This window comes from Poromitra crassiceps (genome assembly GCF_964638095.1).
Source record: "Poromitra crassiceps genome assembly, chromosome: 2".
In the NCBI taxonomy this organism is placed as follows: domain Eukaryota; kingdom Metazoa; phylum Chordata; class Actinopteri; order Beryciformes; family Melamphaidae; genus Poromitra; species Poromitra crassiceps.
The window spans coordinates 57657521-57682621 of NC_139624.1; the positions used below are offsets into that span (position 1 = coordinate 57657521).

At 42.5% G+C, this 25101-nt stretch overlaps 1 protein-coding gene and 1 long non-coding RNA gene across 2 annotated transcripts in view; one reads left to right on the forward strand and one right to left on the reverse strand.

Moving 5' to 3' along the window:
* ppfia2 (PTPRF interacting protein alpha 2) overlaps positions 1-25101 on the forward strand; it is a gene marked incomplete at both ends in the record, with an annotated part of 380230 nt that overhangs the window by 280433 nt on the left and 74696 nt on the right.
* Positions 19417-21182, reverse strand: LOC310772358. Its single transcript, XR_014552489.1, has 3 exons — positions 20954-21182; positions 20021-20182; positions 19417-19546 (listed from the first exon to the last, which is right to left on the reverse strand). It is a non-coding gene; the product is annotated as an uncharacterized lncRNA (long non-coding RNA).

The window sequence follows — 25101 nt, forward strand, 5'->3', positions numbered from 1 at the left end:
GGCGGCATTGGAAAGCTCGTCAAATTTTACATCTAGTAGTAGGTGGGTTGAAGTAACGAAATCAACGCTGAGCAATGTACCCGTTTTTACACATTTTTACAGAAAATAGTTACAACATCAGATGCGCGTAACTCCTACGAAAATGCCTTAAAATGCATGAAAAAAAATTTATGAAGACATCTCCCGACATATATACTACCGTTTACATTTGGTGCAATTTGGAGGCAATTTTATTTTCGATTTATTTCTTGTTCTTTGTATATTTTATTGTCGAAGCCTTCTTCTTCTTCTTCTTTGAGTTTTATGGCGGTTGGCAAACATATATGTGCATTACCGCCACCTACTGGAGTTTGATATCAGCCAAATGCCTGAGGGGTGGGCATAAAAACGAAGGCCACGCGAGCCCAGTGCATTGTGGGAAATGTAGTATTTCGAGTCCCCGCACCCGCACCTCCCCCCCACCACCCCCCCCCACACACAGAGTGGATTTCGGTTGATATCTCTGTGAGTAAACCTCCAATTTCAAAAATTTCAACGGATTCGAAAACCTTAGGGGCGTGAGATTTAATATATATTCATATTCCCCACGGAAAACCCATCCTTTAAGCCACTGTAGAGAGCCCTCACAGAGTAACCCCAATCATCCATACGTCTGTGCAGCGTCCACTTAGAAACCCCTAAAAGCTTGGCAATGCACCTCACGGATAGGCCCATATTAAGAAGCTCAGACACATATTCATTGCTTATTTTAAATCTGGGGCGCCCTCTATCTCCCCTCTCCAACGGAACTGTTACATATGTTTCCCTGTCAGTTTGTTCATTGACTAGGCGATGCAGCTCAGTAAGGGCATCATACACTGCTTGAGGGATGGCAAGATTGCTTGATACTGCACTGAGTACAACCAGCTCCTGTGAACATATAAATGATATGTAATCTAGGTCCAGAGGGGCACGATCAAGGCAACTTGATAGTCTGGTGTAGAGCCTGTCCAGCAAATGATTGAGCAGCATTTCCTAGAGATGGGGGGAAGGGGGTTGGGGGGGAGAAACACATTCTGTTACAATAATGTCTAACATTCATATCAACCCAAAACAAATACTTCCAGATGTCTCCCTTATGTAGACTGCCTTAATCATGCATTCAAACCATGCCAATAAACAATTCTCACAAACAGCATTCCAAAACTATATGACTGGAAAAACAAAGTCAGCATTGGAAAGAAGCACCAATATATTGAAGCCCATGGTGCACGATTAAATAATTTGTCCGTTTTGCATACAACTAAAATAAAATACCAGATTTGGGTTTACTTTTTTGTCCAGCGCAAGCGGGCACTATATCTGGCTTTGTCCAATCCGATTTGTGTGCCGATGCTCATGAACGCTTTATTGCGCTGGCCATATGCTACTGTAGGTTCCCACCTAGCCTTGTTTATATATAGCAGGGGGTTCCTATCCGCACGAAACGCCAGGGGAGCACGGGGGAGAAGGGGCCTGCAAACTCCACAGAAAGGCCCACCTGCGGTAGGCATTGAGGCGTGGGAATGGGGACACACCCTCAGTACCCACAGCGTACCAGCAGGAATTGAACCCAGGACCTTCGTGCTGTGAGGCGACAGCGCTGCCACTGTGCCACCATACCGGATTTGTGTTTATTACAGCAAATCACAGCACAGCTCCAGAGAAACGCAGATAAATATGACTTATCTCTCACTCACTTTGGAAACAACATTAATCTCATGTTCAGTGCTCTCAGGATATGATACTCACTTGCGGAGATCCACCCTGACTTGTCATTTTTCTATAAGGCAAAAAAGAAGAGAATATGAGGAATCATTGCGCATAATTTAGTATGAGGGTATATTTAGCCAACTAGCAATAGACGATTGGATAGCAGGATGGGCATTTCAAGCAAAACCTGGGTTCATTCATAGTATGAATGAATGAAAAAAAAAAATCAGGCTTCATAGTATGAACCCTGATTTTCAAATTCAAGTAGGCCTACTTTCACAGCAGTGATGTTTACCAGCAATATTTGTCTGTTCGTTAGGACATATACAGTCTATGGTTAGGACTCTGCACCACAGCAAGAAAGAAACTCTCTAAACCTTACTGCATTTCATATCACGTGTTCATATTTTTAAGTAGTCTTTCCCAGAATACAGCTCTTCTTTTCAGTTTGGACTTATTCTGGCAAACACACTTTTTATTTGGGCGATTGAGAAGCTGCTGGTCGAGCATACACATGTTTAAAAGATAACTAAATCCCCAAACTTTTTTCAGCTTTAAAACTATGTATATGGCTTTTGAGAAGTGTAGTTAAAATCTCCACATTTGAGAGTAAACTTTTAGAATTCTACACAGAGTAGTATAGTCTGTCTAGTTACAGATGCTACAAACATTACTTTTATAGCTAAATAAATGGAGCAAAGCACATACTGTAAATGTGCGTGCAATTCTCAGACCACGGGAGTACTACACACATGGCGAAAATGTTCATGCGTGTTTAACAGGACTGGACTTACCTTTCCCTCCAAGATCCCTTTCCTCTTGTTTATGTCCTTTTTCTTGTAGTCTGTGGACTCTACAACAACACAGGAGAAAGGAAGAGTGCTTTATCAAACACTTAAGATCCATTATGGAAGAAAACATCAAAGTTCATTCACCCAGTCTGTAAAACGTGTTCTCATGTTACCTGTCAACAGAAGTTGGTCTATGTTTTAGCTGGTCTATTAACCCGGAAGAACCAGAATGATTGAATGGTTCATTCAGTCTGGTTCATCCCCCCTTGAGCACGCCTGAAAGTGGGCAACTGTGCATGTGTAGTCGTGGAGTGCTGCTAAGCTCTCCTGAGTTTAAACAAAGGTTACTGATGATGAGTATAAATCTATTTTTTAACTTGATTTTCACAAAACAGAGACCCACAGACCCATAAGACGACCTTCCAGGGTTTCCATAACTACCTGCATTTTACTTTCTTGATTGCAGTTTTTATGCGTTTTATATTTTATGTGCGCAAATAGACAGATTTTTTAAAGAGAAATGCAGGGACTTCTGGTAATCCTGCAAAAATACCTCATCCCTGCGGTACTTTAGTTGGACACTGTTGGCACTGCAGTACAAGACCTAGCATACATTTTGAATGCAGCTGTCCAGAGATTTTATCTTAGCTCTAGTCTACACATTAGTCTCGCTTGATAGACCAATCTCCCTGCACCGGGAGAGCGCTTGCCCCTCTCTCTTTTCCCACCACTGAGGTACCCTTGAGCAAGGGCCTTAACCCCAACCGCTTCAGTGTCCAGCAGATCAGACTGTGGTTGTACTGTTCAGCTTCCAGGTATGAATATGAACAGGGCGCTCCTTAAAAGGAGAATATAACTCTCAGTGAGACTCCCCTGTATTATCAATAAATCATCATCAGTATGTATATAAATGGGAGCTGGGGCTCTGTCTGTTTCTCTGTCCCACTGTGATGTCATAAATCCCACTGTGACATCATCTGTGATGTCATAAATCCCAGTGTGACATCATCAGCGATGTCATAAATCCCACTTTGACATCATCAGTGATGTCACAAAAAAGAACAGTCAGTCTTCAGCCATGGACAGCTGAATGTTGCCAGCTCCAGCAGGACATGTCACCTTAGTGATGGGAATTACGGCTCTTTGAAGGAAGGCGGATCTTATGGCTCCGTTCCTTTCTGAGAGCCGTTCAAAATAGCTGCTTCTCGTCCCTTTTTTTTTTATGGGGCGCGCACTACTGTTTCTCTGAGAAATCACTAATATAATGATATGGTATTATTGGGATCAGATTTGATTAGACCCACCACTATTTAATTTTGCATCAGTGGACTGCAGCATTAAATTACTCATACAGTATTTCCAGACCTAATGTCAATGATCTGCATTGTAAACATTACACAAGGTGACACATCTGCTTATTTAGTCAGTGAATTTACTGACTAAGCTTAAAGTTGCAACACTTCGCTACCCAGAAAGTCGGCGCGGTGTAGCCTGTTTTGATATCAGCCGAGTCCGCCCACCCAGGCCAGCTACAGCATGCGGGTAGCAATTAACGAGTGCACCCGACCTATCCTCCCTGCCCCATGCTCCCTGCTCAGCGGACTAGCAGTCCGCTAGGGGGGGGGGGGATTCTTTCTCAATCTTTTTCATACCAAGGAACCCGAATTCAGTCCGCATTAGAGCCACAGAGACCCCCCCCCCCCCCCCCCCCCCGCGACCCAAATCTATTTGTGTATTTGTTAGATGCGATTTCCAGATTGCAATACCATCTACTGCTAGCCTACCTACAATGTATGTTGAGAGAACATATCAGAATAGTTTTTCGTCCCCTTTTGACAGAGACGTGCCAGTTTAGTAGTTACACTGTAGTGTGACGCAACACTCTAGAAGTGGCTGTTGGAACCTTATATTTACAGTCTATGGTTGGAACCATGGCTGGAACATGTTTCTAAAGTCAAGTCATGGCCGCCCGCAACCCCTAATGTCTTCCAGAAACTTACCTTTCATTCATCGGCCATGTTGAATTGCTAGCGTTAGCTTACAGCTCGGGCATTCCGAAGCCTTGCAGTCTGGGCTCCTTTCAGCCCAGGGAAAGGTCCACGGACACGCGGCAGAAAGTGGGGCGAGGTGATCCCAGCGTCGGCCTGCGCACACAGAGCTGAGACGTTCACACAAAATAAACAATATGCCTAGGGTGTTCGCTAACCAGTTAGCTATCAAGCTTCAGCTAGGTTTCTGACGAGGCAGTTGGCAGTGCCAGTGATTAGAGGTGTAGCATACTACTTCTTCGAGAGAAAAAAAAAACACTTCTTCGACGACAAAAGGCTACCCCCAAAGACGCTGTGAGACAGCGCTTGATGGCAGCGGGCTCTGCTGGTAGAGTAGCTGCATAGCAACGCTGTCTGCAGCAACAGTAACCATTGACTATTTCTTGACTCACAAATAGTGGAAATTTGTGAGCTGGCAACAGTACATACATGTTCATAATGTATGTAGTTTAATATCAATATTACCAATAATAATACATTAATTGCAAACTTTACTGACTCAAATTATCAATAAATCAGCAAGGCAAGGTTCTGTTAGTTTTATTGAAGCATCCATGTTTTCTGATGCCAACAGCATACCTCCATATTCAATTGTGGTCTTAACACCAACAACAGTAACAACAGTATAAGATAGTGACATAATGGTGTATGCCAAGTGCCACAACCATGTTGACGTTTTATGTCTTGAAACATCTTACAATTTCATTTTCAGAACAATGTTTAAAAGGTTAAAGCTAAAGGTCTGAACACAAACCTCCAAAACGGATTTTTTTTTTATCAATATCAACCTGAATCAAACAAACTGAGCTTTGAGTCAGCACATTCATACTGTAGCACATTTTGTCCAACAGTCGTTGAAAAGATGGGGGTAAATAAATGAAAAAGTAAGTTGTCAGGTGTGTACACTCAATGTAAAAGTAGAGCTGCCTAAAACTAAATTTAACACCTTAATATTGTTAACAGGAGAAATAAAAGGCTGACTTTCCTTTGTTTTTTCTTCATTCTTCCAAAAAACTAAATAACTCTCCCTCCCCATTCCACTATTACACCACCCAGTCCTTCCTATACGCCCCCCCCCCCCCCCCCAACCCAAAGTGTAATATAAGCCAACTGGCACAGTAGAAAAAACAAGAGACAAGTTGAGGACAAGATCCTATATCCAAGAACATAATTAGAACTCGCATCCCTCATTATTGAACAAGAACAACAATATAAAATATTAGTCAAGATTTTAAAGTGCCCCCATAAAACATCATGGATCTACCAGGTAAAAGATTAAAGGCTATCTCATCACCCTTCAAGTCCTTAAAGAAGCCCGAATCCGAATTCCACAGACCTGAGACACATCTCCATGTCTTCCTTCAGAGCAGAATAAGAGAGGTAGTGGCTCGGAAGGCGCAAGCGCTCAAAGCATGTGGCAGAAGTTGGATAGGTGGCGTTGACCACCACCAACTTTAGGTTGGAGCAAGGCACCTCCCAGCCCACCCAGAACTTCATCAAATCACGCAGAACCTCTGGTGTTGCTGTAAGAAAACAGATAGATACTTCAGGGGGAAATTGTTGAAGCAATTTACTTACAGAAACACTTCCAGATTGGAAAAACGGCATAATTATTTTGTGCAAAGATACCTTCTTCAATGAAGGTTTTCAAGAACCCTGTCACACGTTCCACCGCCGCTGCTGGAGGGACATCGTCATCGTCGTCGTCATCCACAGAGGCAAGTCCCAGAGGCCTGTGTACGATACTCTCCAGGACGATCTGCAATGTGTGTATGAAGAAACTATTTTGTAAAAACTACATCAAATGCTGCTCTATAATTTGTAGAAACAATTGAATATGTGTGTCATAATATGGGGGGATACCTCCGGCATTAACTGCTGCTCCGACTCCCTCGGGAACAGGATGGGAAGCACATCCACTCTAGTGGAAATAAGCGGCCACAACCCAGTGTCTTTCAGGCCCTTGCGCATCTGCTTGATTTGACGGCTTCTTCGTCCAATGACCTATAATTCAAGTTAATTTCAGCTTTACAATAAGCAATACAACTCCATTCAAATATCTGTTAATCAAACGTCAGTTCAACAGATAGCATTGCACATTGATTCCCAAACTGTGGTCCATGGACCACTGGCGGTCTGCGAGGCTCCACCTGGTGGTACTCAAGAGCCTTACTGACTGCCATCAGCCTATCAGCAAATAAGGTTATCTGTTGTGTTGCATCAATGTAGCTCTGGCTAAATGTTGCAATGGTTATTTGAGCCCTGACTCAGACAACAGTAGCCTACCAGCAACAGCTGCATGGCAACGGGTGCTGTAGTGTGCGCACTCAGAGAAAGATCAGCGATATGCAGTTTCGAGTGATATTCCAAAAGGAGGTAACTTACTACAATAAGAATTTTAACATAAAATCTCATCAATTATTTGAAAAGCAGACATGAAGAATTGGACCCTACGATTACCTGAAAGCCTGATCAAACACAGAGAAATGAACTGGCCAAATAACTGACATTCAACCATTCAACAATCACATTTGATGCATTCAAGAGCTCAAAGGAAAATTACATACATAGTGGTACTTGATCTGAAAAGTTTGGGAACCTCTGGCATATCAAAAGCAGTCTTGAGTGCATATGAAGTGCCAACTTAAGAATTGTATGGATAAAAGTGGGAGACATTAGAAGATGTTATGACTGCATTACCGCATGGGTTAGTAGCTTTTCGTAGAGCCAGTGCTTGTTTTGGGAGTTTGCTGGAGGGAGGTCCCATGCCAAGCAGAGATCGGTGAGGCATGATGTTTCTTCCTGTGTTAAGGCCTCTTTTTTTTGCAGCTGTAAGAAAACATCACAAATTAAATGCATCACTGCCACCAATACCATAAGCATTAAGCAAAATACATTTGCTCAAATTTTCCTCAAGTTGGAAATTCCTCAGCACACATTACAAAATACTCTTGTGACTTGGCTGACCCAAACATTGAAGTATTGCGGGAAATATGCTACTTCAAAGCCCTGGCTGAATGTGCCGACGGCTACACCGCGGCTGGCGAGCCTGCCGGCGCAGCTGGCGTTCAGCTCCCAGAAATATAATGTACATGGAGAGATAACAGGACAGATTAAAAGCTATGAGACCAAGTATGCACTACATTCGCTCCTTGGGCTAAGTTCTAGTCATTGAAATCCTAGTGAAATCACACAATTTACTAATTTTGCTGGTGACTCCCTTGCGACTCCCTCGTCAAGCTGACGTTGAAGTATATAGGTCTAGCTGGTGTGCGCTCCAAGTCGAGGCTGACATTGTAGCATGTTTCCAGCTTAAGGTTAAATTGCTTGTGTGAGCTTTGTTCTGTTACTGATGAGCATTCATATCTAGCAGATCATGTCATTCAATGAAACTCCACAATACAAATGACAAAGACACATTGGCTGTACTCACAAGGCTGATTGTATCCTTGAGGTCAAAGTCAGGACAGTCCAGGAGCGTTAGAGCAGCGGCAGCAGTCTCTGGTGTCCCACCACCAAGCATGTTGACAACCGCTTCGCTAAGTCCCGCCACAGTGGGACCGCCATGGATGATTGAATGGCCAATCATTCGACCTGCCACTAAGAACAAGTCACTCTCAAGAAGTGCTGGCAGTGCTGAAGGGACAAGATGATCATCCTCACCGTCAAACAGCATGGTCTTCTCTGTACCTGGGGAGAGACATCACAATATTGCTTTTAAGGCAAGCATGGGGAGAAAAAAATCAAAGAAAAAAAAGGCGAGACACGCACAATCCAAACCTGTGTAGGGCAGGTGCAGAGCTTGAGGCAGGAATAGTAGGGAAGAAAGTAAAGCTCGCACACTGCAAGGCTCCAGTTGAGTGTTTTTATTTAACACCGATGGGTAACGTTTCGGGCACCCTGCCGTTCCTCAGACAGTGTGACATAGGACGACGCCATCTTTAAATACATGTATTTAAAGATGGCGTCGTCCTATGTCACACTGTCTGAGGAACGGCAGGGTGCCCGAAACGTTACCCATCGGTGTTAAATAAAAACACTCAACTGGAGCCTTGCAGTGTGCGAGCTTTACTTTCTTCTTCCCAAGAAAAAAATCAATCCAGCACAGAGACAGTTTAGCATCGCAACCAGGGATGTTAGTTTTCGGTTAATTTTACTTTTGATTAACAGACACCCTTAACTGGTTAATTTAAATAAATAAATAAGAAAAAGACGTGAAATAAGGCATTTTGGATAAAAAGCATAAAAATAATAAATGTGTGAATTCTACTTGAATTAGAAGTAATGCTTTGATACAAACCTAGATCCAGTTTGAACCCATTCTTGAGTTTGTGTGTCATTTTGGAAAACAGGTGGCGGTTAACGCCCTTGCCGATCGCAGCATCACCTAGAAAATACGAAGTAAGTCTAAAGAAGGTAGCCATAAACCTCTCTAAGGAAATGTACAGGGTGTGCAACAAACTAGTTAAGTTATTTGAAGAAACATTTGTAAAGTGAAGTTGGTAAAGAAATGTTGGGGGTGGAGTGAGGGATTGAAATTCAATCTGAAACAATACCTTGAATTCTGCACTGGAAAGGTGCTGCCCATTGACGTCTTTCTTCCTTGTAAAAGATGATCATTGTCCTTAGCTGCTCATCTTTATCAGTCGGCCCATCAACAGTCAGCTTGAGAGTTGGTGAATTTTCATTCTGGCGGAGCAGTTCCTTGGTGAATAAGCCAATTGCCACCCTGGGATCATCTTCAGTTTTCCAATCTTAAAAGAATGAAAAGTCTGTTAATCAATAGAATCTTTGTTCCTACATGTATAGAGCTCAACAGTGACTGCCCACTTTTTCTCAGTTCTTGTTCCACAAGAGAATTGCTCATTCATTTTAGCCATATACATTTTGAAAATTCCTTCCAGTTTTAAGCCTGGTACGAAGCCAACCGTTCTTTCTGAGAATTGCGAGTGACCATGAAACATTTCACTTGGAGCAAACAATTTAAATTACAACAAATAAATTATTTATATTTTTTGCTCCAAGTGAAATGTTTCATGGTCAGTCATGATTCTCTGGACCAATTGGCTTGGTTCCAGGCTTCAAACTCTTTATATAAGGATTTTTCTAAATGTCTATGATCAAATGAAGGGTACATTTCTTGGGGAACAAGAAGTGGATATCTAAGCTGACTAAATTCACTGAAAGGGAAATAAGACTGGCATTTTGAAATTTAAACGCATGCACTTTTCCTTTTTTTTATACCGTTTGCCCAATGTAAAGATAAAGCGCCAAACTAGCAAAAAAAAAAATGATTCTCAAAGTTGTTGAAAATGTCCTTATTAGTTTTTATCATTTAGTCAACATCATCCTGTTTTTGCTGTAAGTTTTTAGTCGACTAAAAGTTTGAGCATTTTAGTCTAATCTTAGTCAAATAAAACCATAACTACAGTATCTTAGTCTAGTTTTAGTCAACAAAAACTGTTCACATTTTAGTCTAGTTTTAGTCGATGAAAATTTGAATCTGCTGATGGGTTTGCACTAGTAATGGTCATTTGAAGCAGTTTTGCCAACTCTAGTGCTGACTGCCCGCCCGGGTCAGTGTACACCGGTAGCAATGAGTGGACCTTATTTACAGTCCCTGCTCAGCCCGCATCTGAGGCAAGAAGGGAGGAAGGCTAGCTGTGCGGAAAGCACTCAAGACCTCTAGCTGTGCATTTTAGGAACACAATGCCTCATCATACACATATAGATAAGACACTTCGCTAAGACTGGGCAGGTTCTGTTCTGGATTTTGTTAGCTAAACTGCACCATTATACTAATCACCACCTGGTATTGAAGGACCTGTGCCATCTGGTCGAGAGGGATCTGCACAGTTTAGACTTGAAGTGTCTCGTCTGGAGGGAAGTGCAGCATCTTGTCTCGACGGACCTGCAACATCTGGTCTCGAGGTGTCTGATCTCGAAGGGCCTGCAGCATCTGGGGTTGAGGGACCAGCACTGTCTGACCCATTTCTATCTTGTGCTAATCTGAAATGAAAATGGTAGAACCTGCTCAATAGTGTTAGTCTAAATATCATAGGACTAGTGATTTGTTGTTACGGCACCTTCACATAACTAAATAACGGGAAATGGCTGACATGAAATACTATAAAAAAGGCAAAAAAACAAGGCTGCAACAGGAGGGCCAGGAGGAATTCTTTGTTAGGCCTATTTTACGAGTACTATGAATTTGATTATTTATGCTCAAACGACGTGACAATCATGGTGGTAGTACTGTTCCAAACTAGGGCTGTGCAATAAAATCGGTACGGCAATATATCGTGCCTGACGATATAGTATCGATATTTGGACGCCAAGTATCAATATATAAAAAAATTGTTTTGCAGGCCATGCCAGGCCACCGGGCATCTGGTGATTCCCACCCCTAATAGATACTGTATCGATATTTCCCATATGGATGTTTTTGCACAGCCGTGTGGTCTGACACAATAAGGATACTTTTTATGTCTGTGTGTTCAGTAACACACTCAACACTCAGTAGTTTTGACTAAATTTGTCCACTAAGTTATCAGTATAAAGTGATGTACATATTATTACACTACCTGGGTGGTACACAGTTTGTTGTATCTTTAGCTCTATTATTTAATTTTGAGTAAATTGTCTAGAGTATTGCAATATATCGCAATATGTATTGTACCGCAATGTATCGTGATACAATCGTATCGCAACCCATGTATCGTGATACGTATCGTATCGTGAGGTCCTTGCCAATACCCAGCCCTATTCCAAACATGCGTTTATCTTACCCAGCTGGACACACAGTGGCATGATACGGGAGAATTCCCAACGGATAATTTGTCCGGCAAAAGGGACACATCTGTAAGGAGGACAGGAAGTATAATTTTAAGTGTTTATAACTGAAAGACATAAAGATGCATAAGGTTTAAAATCTATATTGGTATAGAAGAGTAGAGCATAAGTACCCCATTGTTGCTGTGTTCTGAGGCCTCTTCCTCACCTACCACAGTCAGATCCTCCTGCAGCAATGATTTGTTTTTCAATTAGCATGCACCGAGAGAGAGGGCGATTACAAACGTTTGCTACTTCCTGCCTCAATGTCATGAGCTGAAATAATTGTTTGACACAAACCTCTTGGTCACGATCATGAAGCTGTACTTCCTCTTGGTCATCTTCAGAGACATCAACCTGTAAGAAGAATAAGAATGTAAACATGTCTCCCACCGGAATAGACCCCACCAACGACAGCTTTGGAAGTCATAATAGGAAAACGGTGGAAAAACTGCTATAAGACTTTTGTACAGGCCAGTCCACAACGCTGTGTGTCATGGTTAGGTGAAGATTGGGCAAAAGTTGTAGGAGCTAGGGGTGTCAGGGTACGTGTATTTGTCCCATGATGTCACGGTATGGGCGTCACGGTTCGGTGCATGTAGCTATATGACGAATACGTCAATACACACTCAGTTAATTATGTTCATCATAATCGTCAATATCCAAATCCTCTTGCGCTGTTTATGAACACTGCACAGCAGAAAACTTTGACAACTCACCCTAGCACCATGTATTCAGGCTAAATATAGTCCAGTTAACTTTCGGAAGCCTTTGCCCTCAACAAAGTTGAGTGGAAGCATCTTGTTCATTGCCATATTATCTTGTGTGGCTAACGCGTTCAATGCTATAACATCAGGTCCTGCTGTCCTTCCTTGAGTGCACATGGCTGTGCTGAATCCAGGTCGAGTGGTTAACGTTATATGCTAGTTTTATCTGACAACCATATTTCCATTTACTGGATCAAATACTGCCAAACTGCGCTGGTTTTATGAGATGACATCTCCTTTCCGCTCCTTTGACTACGCCTGGTTTGTTTACTTTACATCCGGTCATTAGAGGAGGGGAACTGTAGTGGCTGGTAAAGACGCAACAGTTCACCCGTATTGTTATTATGATAATTATTGGTTGTGCCGACTAGCGAGGGTAGCAAATGTTTAATGTCGTAGAGCCAGCCCTACACAAAAATATAACCTAATGCAAGAGAGTCTATATGTTCACCGTTACGTGTAGTGGTTTAGTACACTACGGGGCCATGCTGTATCAATTTATGACACTAGGTGGAGGACTAGTACTGTATTTTCTAAATAAATAAAAACAAACCTAACCTGATTTTTTGTTCCTTTTTTTCCCCGTTGTACCGAACCCGTACCGAACAATGACCCCGAAATCGAGGTACGTACCGAACCGTGACTTTTGTGTACCGTGACACCCTTAATACGAGCAGAAGTGGAGAGAGAGAAAAAACAAAAGCTCTTGTCCCTTCTCAGAGAAGCGAGGAGAGATCTCAGAGAATATGAGTGAGGATACACGAGAGCAGCCTTCTCAGAAAAGAACTTCTGAAATGCAGGGTGGCAGGGGGACTCATTTCTCATTCCTTAAATTCCTTATAAAGAGTTTTACTTGGATAAACCAAGCAATTCAGCTATATTCAGAATCATGACATCATAGAACATTTCACTCAGACAAAAACAAAAATGTTCCATGGTCTCTCCTATAGCTGAATCAGTTGCATTTGTCCAATTAAGACTATTTTAATAAGGATTTTACTAAATTAATGGGGAATGAAATCACTTCCCATGAAGAACCCAAACGTTGGCATGACTTGGGCACTCTATGAAGAGTGTGCCCAGAGCCCAGCGAGTGCCCAGAGAGAAGCCTTCCATTAGCGGCAGAGAGGCAACATTACAGTGACACTGGTTATTTTGCTTTATGTATAGTAAGTGTACAGTACTTATAAATTTCGGGCACCCCCTGACCCTGTGATTCACTACACATGGTTCACCAGTTCTCATGTATTTTTTCAATGGGTGTGTATTGCAGCCAGCCACAAATCTGACATGAGTGGAAGTGTGAGTAAGCTTGCAACTTACATACATCAACAAGAAACAACTTACCACAGGCATTTCTGTGTCACACTCTTCTAAGTGGAGGGCCAGCAGCTGAAGAGGCATGGTAGATCCACACCTTTTGCATACCGAGCGGGGCATTTTCGAAAATTCCCTTGAATCAAGGGGCAAAGGTGTGGTATCAAGCTCTTCCTGAAGTGGGACAATGTACAACACATTCTTCCCACTGTTGGAGGCACTCTTCAGCTGCTTCCCCGTGTAGCCCTCGGATTCAGGGACCACCACTGACAGCTTCCGTTGGCCACTTCCCCCTTGTTAAAGATTAAGATCATGTTAGTTGTTGATGATACTGTGTTGAAACAATTAGTAACACCAACTGCACAGCTCTAATGCATTATAAGTTTGTCCATGTACGTGCTTACCTGTGGCTTTCTGGAAAAGCCACCCCCCTGTCAAAGAGCCCAGTTTGGGGAATTCATCCTCAAGCATCTTGACCATCTAATCAGGAAAACAAATCTGTTGTAGTTACAGTTGACCAGCGGTCTCAAACTCTGGCCCTGGAGAGCTGCTGTGTTTTTTAATCTAGCCCCCTTTGGAACACTCCTGATTCAGCTAAGATCTGACAAGCTGCTGATTAGTAATCAGGGGTGCTAGATAGGATTGGAGAAAGCCTTCAGGTGGGCAGCTCTACGAAGGCCAGAGTTGGAGATCTATGAAATAGCCTCTTCAATGAGTCATTTAAACATGCAACAATTGACTTCACCTCTTTGTGGTCCACGTCTTCTGGCATGGACACCAGTCTTTTCCCCAGGCCAGCCTGCATCAGTCTTAGTTCTACTGACCCCTTAGGGGTAACTGATGAAGGGCCGGGGAGGACACAAAGAGTGAATGAAAGGAATTTGACAGATGCCGTCGGAGTTGTTGAAAACCTCCTCTTCCCCTTACTCCTTCTGTCGAATATGGCAGGAAATTGCCTATAGGCAGAGAGATGAAAAATATGCCACGTTATAAATATGACAAGTTAAATGATTATCAATGACCTTTGCATGCAAGGGTGTTGAGACCCTGATGTACGCTGATGACACAGCAGTCCCGGCTGCAGCCCACCACAGCAGAGGGGGCATTGAAATTCCAAGAGGGGGCGACAATGTAACGCACTATTCCCAGCTAGAAAAAAAACATACCCAGACCGGTTGCCTTATCTAGGCACCAATTCCGCAATTTTACCGTGATTACAGACACGTTACATCTACTATGAAAAATTAGAAGTGTTGTGAGCGTTTGTGAGTGAGCAGAACTTGGTCCGGCACACGGCTATGCCGTGTTACGTGCGATCGGGCTGAAACTTTCAGGGCGTGGAAAGAGCACCCATGGGGGTGAACTGAAGGAGCCAGAATTTTTTGGGGGGTAATTGCTCTAATTACATAATGATGTGATGTCATCGGTGATGTCATCCTTCCTGGCTGAGGCTATATAAATGGCCCTAATCACCTAATGTGATGCCATCAGTGATGATGTCATCCTTCCTGGCTGAGGCTATATAAGTTGCCCTATTTACCTAATGATGTCATCAGTGATGATGTCATCCTTCCGAACTTACTAGAATGAGAAGTGTCCCCGTTGCGCAATGGGATGTGTCATCAGTGATGTCATCCTTCCTATATAAGTTTAGTGCTATATAAGAGTCTGAGATTACAGTCAGATTGGTTTCGCCTGCTTAACTTCCTACTTTACCACCTCAAAACGGTGTTTGTGTTCATTGCAATTGGCTAAAGGGGGTGGCGGAAGGGACATTTTGAATTACAATGTGATAGCGGAAGGAGTCTGAAATGTAGCATGGAGGTCAAGTGTGTGAAGGTGTGCATTTGTGTTCATGCCAGCTGGCTAAAAGTGGGGCGGTAGGGCAAAATTCGAAATGCCTGATGGCAGAGAAGGGTGGGCTACCCCTGAAATCCTGCATTTTCTGACATTTGCATATGTGGTTGCATCTCTTGCGAATTCACACTTGTTTTTGTGTGTGCTTCTGATATATCCCTCTTTGGCATCATGGGCTACAGGTGAGGATGTTTGCTTGGTTCCATCTCTTCTCAAAACCATCCACAATGTTACAATACTACTTCTAATATTCCCCTCGGCAGCAGGTAGCCTACAGCTATTAACATCTCCATAGCAACGATGGAACGTCATGGCTCTTTTACTTGCGGAAAGTTGGCATAAAAGCACTTTCTGTGTAAAAAGGCAACGCTGGCTTATTCATCGGCCTTCCTAACAGCAATATCACATGCTCTCTGTGTAAAAAAAAAAAGAAAAAGTGCAGAGACATGCTTGTGAATTCAGGGCTATGCAAATAAACTAGACTCACAATGTTATTTTCTCATAGAAACAAGTGGAAAGTGTTATTACCTGGTCATCTCCCGCTGCACCCGGGTTTCCATGCTCTGATCATGACTGGAAGGAGAGGAGGTGGGTACACTTCTTGCTGGGCCCAAACTAGCAATAATGTACATTTTGAAGTACATTTTATTAAAATCCAACATATCAAGAAGTTTACCTTACAAAGAACAGGTTTTATCATAGTTGCCCAAGCTATATTAACAATCTCAAATTATCATTTACTAAGCCTTAAGTTAGAATACCTGGTCATTGGTCGCTGCTGCTGCTGCTGCTGCATCCTCAACATTGTAGATGCGGGTGGCTGGTCATGGGAAGGTGGAGTGGCCATCGTTGGGGCTGCAGGAACCCTTGCTGCTGAGTTGGGAGTGGGAGTCATGTTTCTATTGAGCAATTGGAGAAGATTGACCACTGCTGACTCCACCTGCTGTTCCTGGGAGAAAAATACATTTTCCTGTAAGCACTCATAATTTATTGTAAAACCTTGCATCTCAAATATGGCAATAACATTCCTCCATGTCCATTCCTTCAGCTTAGTGTTGTAATTTAGTCTTAGTCCTGTGCCAAATGTCACCGTTAGTTTAACATATTTAGTCAACCTCATACTGTTTTTAATTAGTCAAGTTTTAGCCAAAAGTCTTGAGTATTTTAGTCTAGTCTTAGTCGAAGAAAACCCTAACTATTATTTCCTTAAAATGTCCAAACTCACAGTTAAGATTAGATTTATTAATTACACAAAGTGCTTCACTCTTCAGTAACAAAACGCTATGTTGGCTCCATTATCGCACTCAAATGACAAATCAACCAGCACTCCGCTCTCCATAGAACGCCTGAATCGGTGCCCCACAGTTGGTCAGTTTGCGAGACAGAATCGCCTGTCCAGAGGAATACCTGCTCAACTCCAGTTCCTGTCCCACATCATCGCTGGCGCAGCTATTCTTGTTGCTATTGTGTGAAAGTGTGTCACCTTTGGTTTGAAACGAACGATTGCAATATTTCAGGCTTTTCTCTGACTTCTCACACTAACGATAAGCTACACCGAATCCATGCGTTAGCTTCATAGCTAACGTGAACCAACTTGGCCTTAGCTACATGCTTGTGTATCATACGAGGGGTGCCGCAGTGCACCCCTCGTATGACCCCAGCAGTCTGCGGCTGGCGAGAGTTAGCTCGCTACGGTGTAGTTTACCGACGACACCTACATTGATGTAGGGTAACGTTACAGTACAACTACAGCTTTTAAACCATTTCAGCAGTTACACTCACTTGAGTTTGGTTGGAAGAAGACATGATGCATATCATGAAGCTCCCAGACCGCCACAGGGGAGTGGGACTTCGAGGGAGCCCGCCCGAAGAAAAAGGAGGAAGCTGGGAGATCGCACTGCTGTAGTACGAATGGATTGCACCAAGTGCAGAGAGGGGGAGGGGAGTCAGAGGTTAAACCAACATGTCGTTTATTACATTTTAATGTAATGCAAATTATGATTAATTTATCTCTGCACATGACCAGATGAAGCCAAATGGTAAAAACCCAAAAGTGACTAGATTCGACATTCGAGCATACATTTGAGTCAAATAAATGAACGAAAAGTGGTTTATTTTTTTAAGAAAATAAATCCTGTATAAGAGAGTGAATAATACGAGGAATCAACGTGATGTCACAAAAAAAACACAGCAAAACCCTCGGAACCGCGAATTAAAAAAAAAACAGAACAGCGGCAGTTAACTAGGAGGCCTATGAGTTGTGCCAAACAAACGTTAATATCCCAAAAACGACATGCCATCGCTTGTTTTTTGGCATTAGTGAGAGCAGAAGTAGCTCATGAGTTTGCTGTATACATGTGTTAAAGTTGTGTGAACTGTCAGTTTTTAAAATGTACACCGCACAGCTGGGGCTAGAGTGAGCACTCAAAGCTCGCTCCATAGGGTCCCATTGTTGATTGTTTCCACCTGGAAACGCGGTTTGTTTACCAAAATGCTGCTCGGCTGATCCCTCTCTCGGCTTTCTACACATTGTCAATAAAAAAATATTAAAATTTCCCAGACCTCATTTGTTTTGAGCATTCTGTCTGGTATTCAATATGATGTATATGCAGCTAGATATCCCTTGCGAACTAGGTCGTATCACTGTTTAGATCAGTGGTCCCGCCAGGGGTCCTAGAGGGGGTTCCAGGGGGTCCCCAGCAATTTGCAAAAGGGGGGATTTATTTTCACAAGAATTCCAACCATAAGTAACACATTTAAAATGTCTATTTTGATCATGGGTTTCTCACACTTTCTTGTAAAAGGTAGAGGTCCAGGAGCACTTGATGCTGCATCACTGAAATGTTTTGCAGGGGTGGGGACGGGGTTAAACGTGTATCTGAAGAGAGAAGAGGAGAATATGTGACCATTGTGTGTTACAAGCTGGGTATGAGACGAGATATCGTGTTAGATTTTGGATACCATAGTATGGTGATATGGCATAATGCTGTATTTTCCTGGGTTTAAAGGCTGCATTACAGTAAAGTGATGTCATGTTGTGAATTGATTTACCAGACTGTTCCTGTCTATTTGCCTTGACCCACACATAGGCTACGTCAACATTACTGATGATTACTGTCAAAAATCTCATTGTGTCAATATTTTGTGCAAGCACCAATTTACAACCAAATATTTAGCCAACTTTCTAGAAAATACGGAGATATTGCGTATCGCCATTCAGCCCAATAATACGGAAATATGAGTTTTGGTCCACCCAGACAATACAGTAGTAGCACCGAACTAAGCCATAACATTGATTAAAAAGTTAGGCTAAATATGTGAGGTACATAATATTATATTATATACAGCAGTGTGAGTAATAATGATGCTAGTAGGCTAATAATAATAAAGACTAAGTCAGTAAACATCCAACAGTGTTGATTATTTGCTTATTGCACAATTGCAGTAGGCTATTTAGCAGTTTTGCATTATTGGGTTTTATTGCACAATCAGACCATCTCCTATATAGGAGAAAAACACACTTTTAGATATCTAAAAGTGTGTTTTTCAAACTTATGTTATTCCCTGAACAATGTTGGGCAAGTGACTCAGAAAATGTAATTAGTTGCTTATATTACTTATGATTACTAATTAAAAAAGGTAATACAATTCCTCTAGGCCTACTTATTACTTGGTATAATAGTAAGTAATTAGTTACATTACTCGTAACTTTAGTGTATTGCCCTTGCTACCCCCTCATTTTGGAACTGAATCCACTTTTGGGGAATAATAATTAACCTTACAGGAGGAGGCAACAACATATATTACTGCATGTAATGCAGTAAACTGAGGTCACTTGGATTAGTAACTGTAGCCTAATACACTTTGGAAATTGTAATACCTTATACACAGGTTACTGCCTGGAAAAGTAATACGATTACAGTAATGCGTTGCTTTACTTTACTGCCCAACAACACTGTTCCCCAAACTGGATAGTCTTCAACATCCCCCAATGGATTTAATTGGGATCAAACTGACATTAACACAACTTTATTTTTTGATTAGATATCATCCAAAGTCAGATAGCTAGATAGGGTCTTCTTGGTGTCCTCCATGCTGAGCTGAGGAGATTTCTTCCCTGGAGGGATGATGAGTGTTGCCCCCACCTCTGACAGCATCTTCTCCATCAGGAAACCCATGTCGGCCATTACTTGTCGTCTGTTGGCTGAAGTAAATGTAAGATCTGTGTGATTTACGATTTATTTTTATATATGAGCTGGAGCCAGTGTACAGTTTGGATACAAATGTGATAACCCCACATGGAGCCACACCAATCAAAACTTTAAGGGTGGTCTGCTGTACGATTTTTTTTCATATATGAAAATGCTTGGAAGACAGGTGAAAATCTTTATTTTATTATTAAACAGAGGAAACAGGGCTGGGGGAACATAGGGCTGGGGGAATATAGGGCTGGGGGAACATAGGGCTGGGGGAACATAGGGCTGGGGGAATATAGGGCTGGGGGAACATAGGGCTGGGGGAACATATAGACGCTCCCCTCAGGATCTTGTAGTATAATTCTGAGTAACTGCCTGGGCCAGCTGCTCTGAATACTACTACAAGATACTTACAATGTAATCCATTGCCACATTTTTTCCTGTAAGACATAATAAGCTGTTCTTCTTTTTGTAATACTAACCAGGGGAAGGATGGCAGTCATAGTTGTGATCTTTGGCCACTGCACCTGCAGGCGATGCCTGTCTCCTCTGAGGCAGGTATCTCCTGAGATTCAGGCAGGACAGCAACACAAACTGCTTTCTTGCTCGCTGGTAAACTGACTCCCGAGTTTGGGAGCCTAGTCCTGTATGAAATATGTTGATACAATGATTGTTCATGATACATTTTTGATAATTTTTCCGTCCTCAAAAATATCACAGAATTTAACATGTAACCGCATTTTAGCCGATTGAAAAGAGGGTGAAATTAGGTCTTAGACGTTCAAACCCAATATCACCCAGATTTCAACTAAAAATCAACGTTGAAAAAACGTTTTGTGCTCGCTGGGTCAGCTCAGATCAGCAGGAAATTGATTACCATTTAACGCTAGCCAGGGGCATAGTGGAGGCTAAACCCAAATGAATTCAGTTTACACTTGTACTATCAATGGTTTACACGCCTCTTTGAAATGAGGCAGAGTTTACTCACCTATTTTAAGATCAACTGTAGCCTACTGCTAACCTTGGATAGTTTACCATCGCTGTATTTACCAAAAAAAAACAGACGCTATCAAAGCTGTATAACTTATAGCTTTGATTAAGAGTCATTATCACGTTATTGTTTATTTGGATCCCCATTATTTGTAACTGATATTAATGGTCATTGTAAAGTTTAACAGGTGTACGATGCATTAATATAAAAAGCAAACACAAGCACTAAACGTAACGTAGCACAGGTAGGCAAGCTAACGTGAGTTGTTGCTAACGTTGCTGCTAGCTGCCTACTTTCTCAACCTAGTTAGCTAACGTTAAGGCATGTACACAATGGACAGTAAACTGGAAATGATCGGTAAAGTGAACGTTACCAAGAAGAAGAAAATTATATAAATAGGCTACCTAAACATTAGCCTTCTTACCTTTAGAAATTAACGTTAGGTTGAGCTAACGCTAGTTGCTGTTGAGTCAGTCTCCTATAGCGAGTCAACAGAGATGCCTCTGCGAGTAATACAGCCTTTATGGCGTTTCGAACGTATCGACAGTCTATTGTTGTGAGCGAAAATGTGTCTGCAAGTCGTCTTACATCATCTAAACCATTGACAGTAAATCTAAACGTATTACTGGCAGTGGCAGCTTTAAAAGGGACTGTGTGAACTCCATCCATGCCTGACTGTAAACAAACCGGAGACTCTTCTTCTGTTTATTTTAACGGCGGTTGCCCCACCCAAAATGGTGCATTACCGCCTCCTTCTGGATTAATCCATCCAATGTTTCCATACTCCATTACAGTCTTGTGATTAGCCCAGTTTCTAGTAAAGGAGTAGAGTGTAGAGCGGGAGAAGAGGAGAAATTAAGAAGTGTAAACAAGCCAAAAATAAAGATGGACGTTCCCTGTTAAACGCATACGCGTTAGTTGTAATTCCAAACTCTAACATAACACCCAGTCTCTCTCTGCACACCATGTCCTGCATGAGGGCGCAGAGCGAGCGGTATGCCCGGTGCTCTTATTTTGGTGGGGTTATTGAGGAGGCGGGACATCCCTTAGCAAGCGATCCCCCTGATTGGCTGATTACATTTGTGGATTGACGCTGTGGTGAAGGGGGAGCAAAAAGATTTGTAGACGAATGCAATGCATTCCACACACAGGCTGTGATGTACAAACACTAATTCAACACTTGAACACCTAGCATAGCGATCCACACACACACTGTGATGTGCAAACACAGATTCTACACTTGAACACTGAGCATTGCACATAATTTGTATGTGTGTCTGGAAACAGTGGTTTGAAAATACAAGTTAGAGTGTGTTTGTTTGCAAATTGCGAAGAGTGCATTTGTAGAAAATTCCACCATAAAACAGCGGTACAATAGTGTCAAAATTCATAAAATAAATGTGAAACAATCTACAAACAGAAATTCTGGTTTTGAAGTACAAGTCACTGAAATCTATTTGTGGATCATGACGTGGATTTAAAATGTATTTGTGGACCATGTTTTCCATTTGCGGATCATGATGTGTTTGTTTGTGGATTTTAAATCTATTTGTGGATTTTAAATCTGTTTGTGGATTTTGGTTTCAAGTGTGGATCATGTTTTAGTGTTTACAGATTGTACTATCTATTTGTGACTCATAATCTGTGCATTTACAGTTGTTCAAATTATTTGATACGGGTAGGTGAATGTGTTTTGCACCTACTTCACCGCATCGGTATGTGCAAAAATGTGAGTGTGTGTGTTTCTTGTTTTGTGATTTGTATAATAGGTTTTGTGCACCTGTAATGAAGAATTTGAGAAGGTGTAACAGTTGTGTTGTGTTTGTGGGAGAGAGAAAAAAAATCTATAAGTTTTCTACAACTACAAATTCACTGATACACATTTGTGACTATGTAATACAACTACAAATTCACTGATACACATTTGTAACTACTGATACACATTTGTGAATATGTACTCCAACTACAACACATTTTGCTCCCGAATTCTCTTCATAGTTTCTGTTGTATTTCCAAAATCCACACCTAAAGCCCACCCCCAACCCACCCCCACAACAAAAACGACATCCATGTCAGTTTTAATGGTTTACATGCTGCAAATTACTGCCATTCCTCCTTAAGTGTCAGGCTAGAGGGCGGGAGAAGAACATGCGGCACCACAACATCTCAGCCCCGCCTCTGTTGTTGTGTAAAGCTGTGGTGTAAAATTGTTTATGAGATATATAGCGATATATCCTGAGCCATCTGTGCTGTCCAGAAACAGGTTAGCCGGCAATTTGGATGATTCCAGCCAAACACAGCCTCTACCTGTCTGTTCCGCCGTCACTCAGAAAGTGATAATCATACACGGTGGCTGTAGAGGAAACCCTCATTATTATCAACAGGATGATGGCTGTTGCTTCAGGTGCTAAAGCGAGGCACGAGGTCCGCTGGACACCATCATTATAGTGATTGTGTGTCGGTGCTTCATATGCTTCCAGCTTCATGTTTGTTTAATGCCGTCTTCCAGAAATTCCTACACAAGCTGTAAATCACTGGAGGGAAACATCGCTAGACTGGAGGGCACTCTAGAGTCCATAACAGTAAGTAAGTAAGTAAAACTTTATTTCTATAGCGCCCTTCACAGCACGAGTGCACAGAGTGCTTTACATAAATGAAAACAGCATCAAAAAGAATACAAGCACAGGAATAGTACAAGAAGGGGGAAACATAAAACAAAAACAAGGAACATAGGGAACAAAGGGTGGCTAAAAATGACTAATTAAAAGCCTGCCTAAACAGGTGGGTCTTTAGAAGACGCTTAAAGATAAGCTCTGAGGGAGCGGCTCTCAGGTCAGGGGGGAGGGCGTTCCAGAGCCTCGGGGCCATCGCCTCGAAAGCTCTGTCCCCTTTTGTTTTTAGTTTGGTCCTGGGTACGACCAGGAGCGCCTGGTCAGAGGACCTCAGTGACCGACTGGAAGAGTAGGGAAGGATGAGGTCAGTGATGTAGGCAGGGGCTTGGCCGAGGAGGGATCTGTAAGCAAACACAAGGATTTTGAAATTAATCCTGTGATGAACCGGGAGCCAGTGCAGAGATGCTAAGATGGGGGTGATGTGACAAGACTTTTTTGACCTAGTAAGCAGCATTCTGGATCAGCTGAAGTTGAGCCACAGATGATTTGTTGAGGTAGGAGAATAGGGAGTTACAGTAGTCTAGTCTCGAAGAGATAAAAGCATGTATGGACATTTCTAATTCAGCATGGGATATAATGGACCGGAGTTTGGCGATATTTCTAAGATGGAAGAAGCAGGTGCGGGTCAGGGATTTTACATGTTTATCTAGGTGCATGGACTGGTCGAATAAAACCCCCAGGTTTCTTATGTGAGGGCGCACATTGTCCTTAAGGGACCCCAAGTGCGTCGTTATTTTAGATGCAGTATTTTCACCCGCTACGATCAGTACCTCGGTCTTTGCTGCATTTAGTTGGAGGAAGTTGCTGCCCATCCAGTTCGTGATGGCAGACAGACACTCCAGCAGGGTGCTGAGTTCCTCCATTTTCCAACTGAATATCATCTGCGAAGCAGTGATAAGAGACTCATTTAAACATACTAATGAGGAGGCCTAAGGGGAGCATGTAAAGGGCGAAGAGAAATGGCGCCAGCACGGATCCCTGTGGCACGCCACATGAAAGGGGTGAGGGGTCCGATTTATAAGGGCCAACAGCCACGGAGAAACACCTCTCCTTAAGGTAGGAGGCAAACCAATTAAGGGCGCTCCCCGAGATTCCCACCCACTCCCTAAGTCTGTCTAGCAGGATTCTGTGGTCTACGGTGTTGAAAGCTGCGCTAAGATCTAATAAAACCAGGACAGAGCATTTCCCGGAGTCAGAGGCCATCATGATGTCATTTGAAACTCTGAGGAGCGCAGTTTCGGTGGAATGGTTTTTGCGGAAGCCTGATTGGAATTTGTCTGCAATGTTGTGGTTTGACAGGTAGGTGGTGAGCTGGTTAGCCACCACTTTCTCTAGCACCTTTGAAATGAAGGGCAGCTTCGAAATGGGCCTATAGTTGATAGTTTGGGAGGGGTCCAAGTTTGGCTTCTTAAGAAGGGGCTGGACAACCGCTTCCTTGAAGTAGGCTGGGACAGAGCCGGAGACTAGGGACTTGTTTATAATAGTGACTAAACTAGGGCCAACAGAACTAAACACTTCCTTGAGCATGGATGTAGGTAATATATCTAGGGGGCTAGTGGAGGGCGTCATGGAGCTTACTATTTCTAAGAGATCATTTAGGGAGACAGGGGTGAAACTGCTCAAGGAGGAGTGGATGACTGGGCAAAGCGGGAGGGGGGAAGGGGAGGGGGTGATGTTTGCCCTAACAGCAGCAACTTTGTTTATAAAGAACAAAAGAAAATTGTTACAATCTTCGTTTGAGTACACAGGTGGTACAGCAGGAGTAGGGGGACTGACAATGGAATTTATGGCCTTAAACAATACTTTAGGATTATGCTTGCTGGAGGAAATAAGGTTAGAAAAATACACTGGCCTAGCACTCTTAACCAAGTCATTAAATTCAGTAAACAGATCTTTGAGA